The following is a 13,149-nucleotide window of genomic DNA, read 5'->3' on the forward strand; positions in this document are numbered from 1 at the left end:
TACGACATTTTTCATAAACGCTGCAAATTTAGTGCAGAAATTTTCTGCTCTGTGTAAAGATTTATGATAGACTGTACTGTAAATGCTGCGGAAGCTCCACGGCAAATGTGGCCACTCCTAAGGCGTGCGTCTCCTTTCTGGGGACTTTTTCAGTTGATCTTCCAGGCTTGAGTAGTGGCCACACATTGTGAGTTTGCATCGTTGTGCGGCCGTACGTTTTGGGAACACGGGAATCCTGACACTTTCCAAATAACTTGGGTGGGAAACACAAATATGTTAGTGAATATTTCCCATCACAGATAGTGGAGAGCGGACATCAATCCGTAGCTGATGTTATCATCTGGTATGAATAAGGAATCATTGGTTCCTAGTCACCACCACACCCATATAACACTGGCCGCACTCACAGACCTAAAGAGTGTGTGTGCCAAAATATGACCACCTAGGAGAAGTCCTCACTATAGTATTAGATCTTGTGTTGTCTGGTTTAAAAACCTTTTCAGGTACCCAGTTAGGGAATTGTGATTTAATAGAAGGTATTCTCCATATCTATTAGCTAAAGAGCTGCCACAAAGAGAGTCTCTTGCTCCGGAGGACCCAGCACTGTCCATATATTATATACTGTGTAATGCTTTATTTTTCCTAAGTAGGCGCTGTAGGAAAATCAAACATTAGTTGCTGGTTTCCCCCAAAAATATAGCTAATTATAAGGCCTTATTCGCTAATTTAGCCACATTAAAAAATCGCGACCATCTGAAGCATTGGTCTGCAATGTTTTCATTCAGATGAGCGATTCTTAGCCGCTTAAAAATGTTGCGTTGAAACAATAGGACATCGGCAACCAATTTTATATGCAGCCAGAAAAGGTAGGTCTTGCCTTATCGTTCGGCCGATATATGCTGGCAGCTCCCATAAGCTTCTATGGGAGCTGCAGAAAAAGGGAGGAGGGGGGGGTTAGCAGTGTCCAATGCTGTGAAAACAGCTGGCTCTATTTGATTTGATCCCGGCTATTCTTCATTTACACGATTTTCGCCGATGATGCAGCCAGGGTGCAGACGCATCAGTCGTGTAAGTGAGGCCTAAGGCTGGGTTCGCACGGGGCGGAATTGCCGCGGTTTTGCTGCATTGTGCTGTTACAGATCCGCAGGATGGAAAACCTGCTGCGTTTGAAGTGCAAACTAGAGATGAACGAGCACCAAAATGCTCGGGTGCTCGTTACTCGGGATGAACTTTTCGCGATGCTCGAGGGTTCGTTTCGAGTAACGAACCCCATTGAAGTCAATGGGCGACCCGAGCATTTTTGTATATCGCCGATGCTCGCTAAGGTTTTCATTTGTGAAAATTGGGGCAATTCAAGAAAGTGATGGGAACGACACAGAAACGGATAGGGCAGGCGAGGGGCTACATGTTGGGCTGCATCTCAAGTTCACAGGTCCCACTATTAAGCCACAATAGCGGCAAGAGTGCCCCCCCCCCCCCCCACCACTGTCAGCATAAAGATCGTTCTCCTCTGCCATAGCTGTAACAGCTGTGGCAGAGAAGAACGATGTTAGCCCATTGAATTCAATGGAGCCGGCAATACAGCAGGTTCCACTGAAAGCAATGGGCTGCCGGCGATCGCAGGATGAATTGTCGGGAAGGGCTTAAATATATAAGCCCTTCCCTGCAATTCATCCAGAAATGTATAAAAATAAAAATATATACCGTATATACCGGCGTATAAGGCGACGGGGCGTATAAGACGACCCCCCAACTGTCACCTTATACGCCGGGAATACAGCGGAGCAAAGAATAAAAATCATTACTCACTTCTCCTGGCGTTCTGCGGCGCTGCTGCAGGCTGTCGCTCCCTCCTGGTCCCCGGCAGAGCATTGCTTTCTGGACACAGGGCTCGAAATCCCCGCCTCCAGAAAACACAGGTGCCTTCAGCCAATCACAGCCATTCAATGACATCATTGTCATTGGCTGTGATTGGCTGAAGGCACCTGTGTTTTCTGGAGGCGGGGATTTCGAGCCCTGTGTCCAGAAAGCAATGCTCTGCCGGGGACCAGGAGGGAGCGACAGCCTGCAGCAGCGCCGCAGAACGCCAGGAGAAGTGAGTAATGATTTTTATTCTTTGCTCCGCTGTATTCCCGGCGTATAAGGTGACAGTTGGGGGGTCGTCTTATACGCCCCGTCGCCTTATACGCCGGAATATACGGTATATATTTTTATTGTAACACATTTCTGGATGAATTGCAGGGAAGGGCTTATATATTTAAGCCCTTCCCGACAATTCATCCTGCGATCGCCGGCAGCCCATTGCTTTCAGTGGAACCTGCTGTATTGCCGGCTCCATTGAATTCAATGGGCAAACATCGTTCTTCTCTGCCACAGCTGTTACAGCTGTGGCAGAGAAGAATGATTTGTCTTCTATATGTTCTCAATGGGGTCGGCGCTGCTGCCACTGGCCCCATTGAGCGCATATAGAGAAGAGAACAGGAATCGCAGATCGCACATAGGTGCGATTTGCGATTTCTATGGCCTAAGAAGGACCGTTGGGGTTCTTAAAGCCTAAAATAACTCCTAACGCTCTCCCTATAGCAGCAGCACCAGCAGCAGCACTTTCCCTGATTTATGTCAGAAGGCATCTGTGGCGAGCCGCGGGAGGGGCAGATTTTAATACTCGGGTGACACCTAATCTCGCCAGCCACTCACTGCAGGGGGGTGGTATAGGGCTTGAACGTTGCAGGGGGAAGTTGTAATGCCTTCCCTGTCTTTCTATTGGCCAGAAAAGCGCGCAAATTTCTCAGGGAAGAAAATGAAAGTGACTTGAACATCGCGTGGTACTCGTCTCGAGTAACGAGCATCTCGAACACCCTAATACTCGAACGAGTATCAAGCTCGGACGAGTATGCTCGCTCATCTCTAGTGCAAACCAAAATCAATGTATTTTGGCAAAAAGTTGTTCTCACAGAATTTTTCTGCCCCGTCGCAGTGGGGAATTGTTGCGTCACAGTTTTTGAAGACACAGCATGTCAGTTCTTTGGACATTGCCGCAGCGGTTTTTTGTCCATAGGCCTCCATGTATGGAGACAAATCCGAGCTAAAAAACAGAAAAACCGCACATAATACGCAACAATAAACACAAGATCAAATTAAGCTTGTCAGCGGTTTATCTGCATATGCAGAAATTCTAAGGAATTTCCGCACAGAATTTCCGCAGCAAATCCGCAATAAATCCAGCCCGTGTGAACCCAGCCTTAGGGCTTATTCACACGTCCGTATATCGGCCAGGTTTTCATGCCCGAACGATATACGGTGTCCCTTTCTGCAGGGGGAGGAGGCAGGCCGGGAGCAGTGCTCTGAGCTCCCGCCAACTCTCCGCTCTTCGCTACTATTTGCAATGGGAGGGGGCGGGACGGGGCGGAACTTCGCTCTGCCCAGTCCCGCCCCTCCCATTGTGAAAAGAAGTGAGGGGCAGAGAGGGGGCGGGAGCTCAGTGCCTCCTCCCACTGCAGAAAGGTACACCGTATATCGGCTGGGCGTGAAAACCCGGCAGATATACAGACATGTGAATAAGCCCTGAGAGTCCCAGCAGCCAACAGCTTTTGATTAGTTTATAATAGGGTGACTTTTCTAATCAAAAGAAACTATCCAAAGTGGACAATTCCTTTAAATAACACCTAACACATCGGATGTGTCATTTTAATATGATGTTTCTTTAAGATATTTTAGAAGCTATCAACGTTATTGAAGCTATAGTCCTCATATACTGATAGAGGATGTGCTCTTAGATAGACCCTATCTTTGTGTACCCACTCAATATGATCTTATTAAAGGGATTCTCAAGAAATTTAGTGAGGATAGGGGAACATCTCTGGTGGTCAGACCCCCTGCTGATCACAAGAGTGATGGTCCCGTCTGAATAGCGTGGCAGTTGAGTTTACACACTACATTCATATCTACAGGACTGGTAAGACAAGTCAAGCACAGGCCTCTGCTATCTCTAGCAGTCCCCTAGAGATGAATGAAGTGGCAGCACCCAGCTCAATCATCACTCTCTTCAAATGGGGGTGAACACTTGATTGGTGGAGACTCCAATCATCAGATCCCCACTGATCACACGCTTATTCACTATCCTATGACAGGGGATAAGATGAAAACTTGGCATAACTCATATAACCAGAGTCAGGATCAGGTTTTATTTGCATTATAAGGGAATTCCCCATGTGTAACCTTTATGGCATGTACATAGGATATGCCATAAAAATCTGCTAGGTGTTGGTCCCAGATCTGGGACTAGCACTTATCTTGAGTTAGAGCCCCCACCGCCACCTCGCCACCCTGATTGTGATTGTTGGAAGAACGGAAAGAGCAAAGACGTCAATGGGAGTTACAAAAAGGTGTAGCACAGCGAGCTACAGTGTATCCATAACTTGGGAGCTGCAGAAACAGTTTAGATTGACTTCTATGGGACATATGGAAACAATGTAGTTTCACCAAGCTTAGCTGTTTCTATCATCTTGGCCACCATGTGTGGCTGAGATAGAAACACAACCCTTTAACATATAAATATGCATCAATAAACAGAAGAGTTTGAAAGGTTTGAAAGCAGTCAGGTATTCCAACGATAGGTGCAGCACAGGAGAAGACTTTCAGCATCAGTAATGGAGAATGGGTTTAGGATTTCTATAAAGCCCTTTAATTCTGGACATCAGTAGTGATCCAAGATCCCAGACTTCATTTCACATGTACTATAATCATGTATATCAGATGGGTCTGGCAGAATTCCCCATCCCATCCATAAAAGGATGTCCTTCCATAATAAATGACCCTCTTTCCAATCAGTATAATATTTTAGTGAGCATGGCCTTTAGGAGAAGGATCTCTGCGGGTCAGACTCTATGTTTTCAGAGATTGCTCTTGCTTCGCACTCATCTCTTGAGAGCATTTGCCTTCTAATGATAACATTGCTAGCAGATAATGGCAGCACATCAGAGAAAGGGGCATGCGGTCCCTGTCATAGTAATCCTGAGACTTACACGCCTATTTAAAGACTAAGAGGATAAGTGACTTGTGTGAGATTAATATCCAAGAGGACAATCGCATTAATAGGACCATTTCCCAGGCAACTCTTAAAGGGGTTGTCCAGTTTAGAAAACCTTTCTTCATATAAAACTATTAGGTAATTCTGATTTGGTAAAGAGGAGATCCCAGGGTCCTTCACCTGAATGGAAATTTGTCTGCCGCTATGGAGACTTCTGTCTTGTCCTGCATTACACAGACAACCCATTGATTTGAATGGACAATGTGTAATACCTCATTTCCAATGTGTTGGCGCTGCAGGAAAATCAAACACATACTATCAGGTTTCCCCACTGATTACAGCTGATCGCTGGAGATCCTGGCAGTGGTACGCTTTGTTATAAGCTCATTATTAAGGGAGCCTAAGGGTGCATTCAGATGACCGTATATTGGCTGCGTATTCACGCCCGGCCGATATACGGCGCCTCTCTCTGCAGGGGGAGGAGGCAAGAAGAGTCGGGAGCAGTGCTCTGAGCTCCTGCCCCCTCTCTGCCTCCTCTCCACCCCCCTGCACTATTTTCAATAAGGGGAGGTGGGATGGGGCAGAGCTAATTCCAGGAACTTAGCCCCGCCCCCTCCCACGTCCTCTCATTGCAAATAGTGCAGAGGGGCAGAGAGGAGGCAGAGAGGAGGCGGGAGCTCAGAGCACTGCTCCCAAATCTTCCAGCCTCCTCCCCCTGCAGAGAGAGAGAGAGACGCCGTATATTGGCTGGCGTGAATACCTGGCCGATATACGTTTGTCTGAATGCACCCTTACAGTAAGAGGGAATTTCCAAATGCAGAACCGTATTTTAGATCTGGGGGACATTTGGAGGGAGATATATTTTATCTTCTCTTAGGCCTCCTGCACACGAGCCGGTCGGACACTGCATGTGGGATTACCGCAGCGGAGTTCGACTTGTTGCCAGGCCTGCTTACCTGTCCGGCGTCTTCTCTGTTTTCTCCTCTGTTGTCAATGTGCCAGGCGGCATATGTGCAGTACAGGGAATGCTGCGGCCTTTTTTGCTGCGCATGCACAGTTGAGAGGACGCCGCACTGTCACCATAGCAATGGCTCCTGCGGCCATTCCGAAATGATGATTGCGGAATAGCCGTGGCATGGACAGCTTCCATTGACTTCAACAGAAGCTGGCTGTGCGTATCCTGCGGTAAATCGTAGCATGCAGTAAATTCTTTCCCGCAATTTCTGCTTACAGGCAGGAAATCATGTCTTTCCATAGCATGCTAGGGGCTTGATTTGCTGCGAAATCTGGAGGCGGAATCCTGCTCCGAATTTCGCAATGCAAATCTGCCCGTGTGCAGGAGGCCTTACTCATGATTTTGAATCTGCAACACAAAAAAGTCAATACTTGTTGAAGGAATCATAAAATTCATTTTCTATCAACAACCCAATACATTTTCATGCATGAGAGTCCAAATAGTTCTAATGAGAAACTAACCAGTTAGTACTCAGGTCTTAGCTGTAGGGAATAGTAAATTGTACACTTTGCTCTCCTGATGATCAGCTGACAAAAGGGAGTCTCAAAGTACGGTATGCAGCTAAATTTTGTGGGGCAACCTTGCAGTAAGTGTTCAACTTCCTTACAGCACCTCTATGGCTCAAGTGCATAATCACACAGTCGGTATTGACATTAATGGGCTGTCCGAGTAATTTAAGGACATTTTGGGTTGAGTAAGAAACGTTCTTCGTAGTCTCTTTTCCACGCTCAATAATAGATAAGGGTCCTGAACGGGACTTTACACCCTGGTACACTATGTTTATAGAGCAGAGTATAGTATACAGGGTCCGTATACCTGTTGGAAAAAGTACCTTGAAAAAGTTTAGGGAAAAGGTAAGTTTAGAACCAGTAGGCCTATTTGTAAAGGTATGAGGAATAGTCTAAGCCACCGTATTTCAGTGGAGGGTCAAGTCAATAGTTCTGGAAACACTTCAAACGATGATATCTTGGCACAAAAGCATCTGGAAGTTTGAAGAATTTCTGTATAGGAAGTGCTGTAGTTATGTAGAAGAGCTAGCTCCTGTACTCAACATAAACCGAAAGACAGTCCATGACATGCGTGATGGATCTGATGTAGACTTCAAGCTGACAATGACTGCAAGCAATGTGATCTTCCAAATATAGAAGGTCAGGTTATTTGCAATGTGTGATGGTTCAGCGTAATGCAGAAGGTCAGGGTAAGTACTCGTATAATATAGCAGATGTATCTGCTGTACAATAGACAAGAAGGCCTGGACAAATGGACTGCGGAATGAAGATTAGCGTTTTAGGGTATGTTCATACAGGGCGGAAACAGCATTTCCGCATTCATCTGTATGAATTTTGACCTTTAAAGTCTTTGTGCTGTCAGTGTGCCCCGGCGCCCGGCAGTCTCTAGTGACCATGGCTCACGGCATCTGAGCAATGGCGCTGCACTCACTAGTGGCCACAGGGTCCCGGATGAAAGGCTGTGCTGCAGTGCAAAGAATTAGGACATATGGGAAACACTGTGTTTGCTGAAATCAGCTGTGGATATGCAGCAGATTTCAAGTGAAAATTTGCACCAATGGTGTGGATTTTGACTCTGCTTTGGATGCAGAAATTTGCCATGGAATTTTCCACTGCTAACATTCCGCAGCACTTCCATCCCGTGTGAACGTACTCTTAGGGTGGCTTTACACGAGACAACTATTGTCTGAATAGTCACTTGAAACAGTTGCTAAGTTACTGAGAGTGATTGTTGGTCAATTTCGCCATCCATGAATGACTTGTTAGGATAATTTACACAGGCTGAAATATCGTTGGTCGGCTAGTAAGGAGGCATGAGGTTCTTTGGTGGCATATATTTGAAATTTCAAACACCCCCCCCCCCCCTCCCAATGCATGCTCATGAGTTACCAACACATAAATATGTGCAAGTGGTCTTCGAGGGACCCGTTGAAGGCCAAACCAATGAGAGACTGCAGCAGCGAGCGCTCTTACGAAGACCAGCTGGGACTCTTGGTCTTTGAAAGACATGAGAAGGGGCAAATTTTTCAATAAAAAGGTGGAAGCCAATCAGTATTTGGTGGAAGGCACATGCCGAACAAGCACACACCTCCCTGCAAAATTCTTGGCCAGTCGTTGAAAGACAATGATTAACTATTTACACCAGACAATAATTAATCAACCAGGAACTATTGTTAGGTGAGATGAAATGAGGCGACTAGTGAATGACTTCTTGCTCGTTACTCACATGGTGGCCATGTTTACACTGTTGCTTGCATTCTCTCTATTGAACAACTATTCAGATCATAGTTGTCCCATGTAATGTCACCCTAATTGAGAGGGTCAATCTAAATAATCTCTGCGGATATTTGTAATTTTAATTCAATGCAAATTTCCCAGAAGGCACTGCATGGTCTAGAAGGCACCCTACACCTTCTTGGTGGTCTCCACAAGGAGAAAAAGTACCCATCATCTAGACTCATTTTATTGATGCATTTTGTGCCGTGACTGGTATTCTTCCTAATACTGAAAATGAAAACTGTCTCTATGTAAAGTCTTCAGCTTTCCGTTCTTGAGAACAAGAAGTTAATTTAAGAAGCAGAGCCGGATAATCCCCAGAGTCAGAGGTCGGAAGCCAAAATTAAACTCTTTTCCATGAGAGGAACATTTTGTACTGTGAAAAAATCCCATTATTTCAGTAAAAAGGAAAGTCAAGGTGATTTTTCTCTCTTATTATTCCGCCTTAATATCCTTCCTCCACCAGTGTTAACTCCCCAGTCCCGGTGCTCCCCTCCGTACTCTGTTTTTCCGTTACTATCAGCCCCCCCCCTATCTCGGACTCCTCTAGCCCTTTTTTGGTGATCTCAGCTGCAGTTGACAGCAATTTCTCTCCCAGCAAATTCCCAACACTCCCAGTAAGAGATAGCACAGCGATGTTATTGTTTTTGCTCCAGGGTTTTATGAGTACTCTGTATGAGGAGAACTGCGCTCAGTTATACAACTCATGGTAATAAAGACGGGTGAATGATGATATCACGTTATGTTGGGTAATGAGGGCTATGTAGAACATCCAGTACTCACATTTTATAATCCTATTTAGAAAAAAAAGACAGCGAGCCAGACTTGGAACTGGAGGTTACGATGTCCCTGTTATAATCTAGTACATGGATCACACATGTTTTAAAACATTGCCCAATTTTTAATGCATCAATGTATAAAGACAGGATTTAAAGGGGCTTTTGTTTTTTGGTTCTTTTACAGTTTTGGCCCCTGAACTATTACACAAGACACTTCGGGGATGCACTTCACATGTTTCCTTCTTGCTTTCCCCCAAGACCCCTAGAGCCTTATTTATTACGGTAGATGTTGTGGGGAATCCCCACTGATCAGAATGCTGAAAAGTTCTGGAAGTTCCCTGACATTGCTATCATCACTTTTTAACTTTGCCCTCCCTGTGAGTTCAGTTAGATTCCTAAAGCTGGCTTGTTCTGGACAGTCCCTACTTTTGGCCCTGTTACGCTGACTGTATTCATACTTCGATTATACTGTATTGTCCTTGTACTGTACTCTCATCCCATTTCTGGAGGTCTGGACCCCACCTAAGCCCCTATTACAGCCAGATTTGGTGTTAAGGGAGGCAAACTGGGCAATTGCACAGGATCCCAAACCCCAAAGAGAGCCCTTGTTTCCATATGCCTCCCAACCATCACAGATTTGAAGCAACAGTCGTAGATTTTGGGGGCTGTCCTGCCATCCAGGGAGGTAGGAGACCCACCCGTCTCCCACTCTGGGTATACTGTGTCCTGAGCCGGATGGCAGTGGCTGAGCGAAGCGTCCAACACTACTGAGAGTGAGTAAAGAAGAGGGGTTTCACTGGGACAGAAGTTTGGAAGCACGGGCTCAACAGTAGGGGGGCATTGCATATTCATTTAAATTCAGTGCCCCCTCACTGTGCTACAGAGGAGGACTGGATTTAAATGGGGACACACAGGGAACACTAAGCTTAAGTGGGGCCACAGAGGGCCCACTAGGCCTAAGTGAGGCCTCAGAGGGGGCACTGAGCCTAAATTAGGCCACAGAGCGGGCACAGTGTCTAGGTAAGGCCACAGAGTGGGGCACTGAGTCAAAGTGGGGCTACAGATAGGGCAGTGCTACTATGGGAGGTTATTAGAAGTTCATTAGAGGTAGCGGCAGGATGGGGTGAATGTGCAGAGATGAGTCATAGCTGGAAGAAATATTCCTGGCCCAGAGAGAGGGATTATCTATAATGGACGACACTAATCAGAGGAGATGTAACATGTTATCCCTGGAGGTAACATCACTGTAATCACTATGTACCACTGGTATCTGACTGCATTATTACTGTGAGGGGATGTAAAGGGCGTGGCTTAATGTAAAAAGGGTGTGGTCTAGCATTTAAAAAATTGACAATATGTGCTTTGTGCTCTATTTTCATTGTTGAAAAGTTGGGATGTATGGCGTTACCACAACTGTAATATATATATAAAAGTATAGCACGTTTTCTGCATGCCACAGTCTGCTGTGCTAGTCCATGCAGAAAAAAAAAAGAAGCTAAGGTATACCAGTCCGCAGAAGTAAAAAGGACAGTCTGTTGGCCTCCGTCGGGTGAATAGGGAGGCCTATAGGTACGTTTGTGTTGGGAGCTTTCCCTGCACGTATGGTAAGTGTACACTACAGTTACAGGGTGAAAGTGTGTAATAATGGAGGATAAAACAGATATACAATGACTGGGCCCTTCCTAGTTGTGGGGTAGAGGTCCGGTGGGTCAGGAAGATGGTGAATCAGGTGGAGGCCCCAAACTGTTTTTGCAATCATACCAGCATATTTTCTGTCCATAATGTGATTGTTCTCAAGGAGATAAACCAAGTAATCTTGTAGAAATGATATCTTTCAATGTCTAACAAAAATACATGATGTTATAGCGAGCTTTCAGACCTCACAGGATGCTTTAGGAAGGACCCTGAGAGGTCTGAAAGCTCGCAATAACATCATGTATTTTTGTTAGACATTAAAAGGTATAATATCTACAAGATTGTTCTCAGCAAGAGAAACCAAACAATCACAATTTGCTCTACTGGCTAACACCGTACCACACCTTTTTTTTTGTCCCTAATACATCCATATTTTTTACAGACGTAATACGGACAATATTCAACACCATTGATATACATTGGTGTATTCAGACAAGCGTTTTTTACGCAGGTGAAATAAATTGCAGCATGTTCTATTTTGGTCCACATTCACAGTTCCAAAATTGGCCATAAAAGTCTATGGGAGCATTAAAAACCGCAGTGAATAAGCATCTTACACGTATATTCACTGTGTTTTTTCGCATAAAGCCAGGAGACAGTGTAAAAACAAAGTGACATCAAATGGTCCATTTATGTTTTTTGCACACGTGAGAAATGCAGTGAATACGTCTGCAAAAAAAAAACAACTGCATATATACCAAATACTCACTAATTCCGCACATATATACGACTGGGAAAGGCAATGGCAAACCAACCTGCAAAAACAATCTGCCAAGAAAACATCATGATGTGACGTCACCCTAGGAGTCGGTCATGACTCGGTGCTTGCACCAGAGGACTTTACCTACCATACACAGTGAAGACCTTCTATAACTGTAGTTCATGTGCAAGTCACATATTTATACTAATATAGCGCCACCTGCTGGTCCATCATACAATGACAACATATTCTGATCCACTCATCACATGTATTAGGCTACAGCATATTGTACAGCATGATGGTTATTTCTACTTTCTGCTCATTCTATACTTAATTTTATACTTTGGAGGAACCCGGGCTTGCTGGTTGATTCTGTAGAGCTTCTGATTGATTCTGGAACTCAAGTAGAGGAATTGTAATCAGCATTTTTGTTCAGATTAATGTAAAATTGTATATTTGTTCTGCCATTTTTCCTTATTTAATTTCTCCCTTTTTCTTTTCCTCCAGTGATTCCCAGCAGCCAATATTGGCCAAAGTGGGCGGAGCTGGAACACCATTCATCGTCACATGGTTCAAATCCTGAACAGTCCCTTAAAGTCCCCTTCACACAAGCATTAGCATATTTGCGCATGCATGAGCGTAGCAGTTTTGTGGAATGAACTATGCTTTTTTGCGCGCACATCGGCGTATTTTACTGTACTTTTCGTGCCAACAATGCATGTTCATTTGCGAGCAGTAAACAAAGACGCTCGGATGGCAAAGGCTAATTAGTCTGATGTGTTTCAGATGTGTTCTTTTTTCAGTGGAATTATGCAGTCTTTCACGCATTTCCTTGAGTATTGCGCACACATTTGCATAGCCCTCCCCCCATTGACTTTGGTTTTCAAATACGCAAAAATTTGAGAATGCTGTATAATACAGAAATGTGAACAAACCCACTGAGATCAATGGGGTCTTTTTTTTCTGCCTACTGCAAGCGCAAATTTTGTGCACGCAAATATGCCTGTGTGAAGCCAGCCTAACTTAATTTGTCAGGGTCCATTCGCACAGGTGTATTTTCTGACCGCATTCAGTCCGTATTTTTTTTACTAACTGAATATGGAACCCTTGAATTAAATTGCTGCATTCAGACTGCGTTTTTTACACGCATATAAAAACGAAACATCGCAGCATGCCCTATTATGGGCCAAAATCTCTCATGAGAGTCTATGGGAGTGTAAAAAATGCACTGAGAACAGATGTTACATGCATGTTCACTGCGTTATTTACGCATGTTGCCAGGAGACAGTGGAAAAAAGTGACGTCAATTTGTCCTTCTTGCGCGTGAAAAAACGCATTAAATATGGATGCAACACGGACATAAAAAAAACATGTATGCACCAAAAATTCATATACACATGCAGTGAAACGGTGCGTTTTTCAGGAACCAAAATTGCATACGCTCCAAAGGTAGCTGCTGGAGAAATACAAACTGTTGGTTAGTCGCTCTAGCTCGGACAATAGTCAAACAAGGGAAAACGCAGCAATACAGCCATCACTCCACAGCCATTTATTATAAAAGCATCATACTGGCACATCCGCCAATCTTGGGTGCCACAACAGACAACATATTTATGAGGAATAGTGTTAGGACATTGGCAGTGCTT

At 44.7% G+C, this 13,149-nt stretch overlaps 1 long non-coding RNA gene across 1 annotated transcript in view; it reads left to right on the forward strand.

Annotated features, from left to right (window-relative positions):
• The window catches only part of LOC136580516 (uncharacterized), a 66,450-nt gene extending 54,060 nt beyond the window's left edge, over positions 1 to 12,390 (forward strand). Inside the window, exon 3 of the long non-coding RNA XR_010786962.1 lies at positions 12,011 to 12,390. This is a non-coding gene — a long non-coding RNA (uncharacterized lncRNA). The remainder of the gene's footprint in view (positions 1 to 12,010) is intronic.
• The last annotated feature ends 759 nt before the right edge of the window (positions 12,391 to 13,149 follow it).

Source organism: Eleutherodactylus coqui, chromosome 10, assembly GCF_035609145.1.
Source record: "Eleutherodactylus coqui strain aEleCoq1 chromosome 10, aEleCoq1.hap1, whole genome shotgun sequence".
NCBI lineage: Eukaryota > Metazoa > Chordata > Amphibia > Anura > Eleutherodactylidae > Eleutherodactylus > Eleutherodactylus coqui.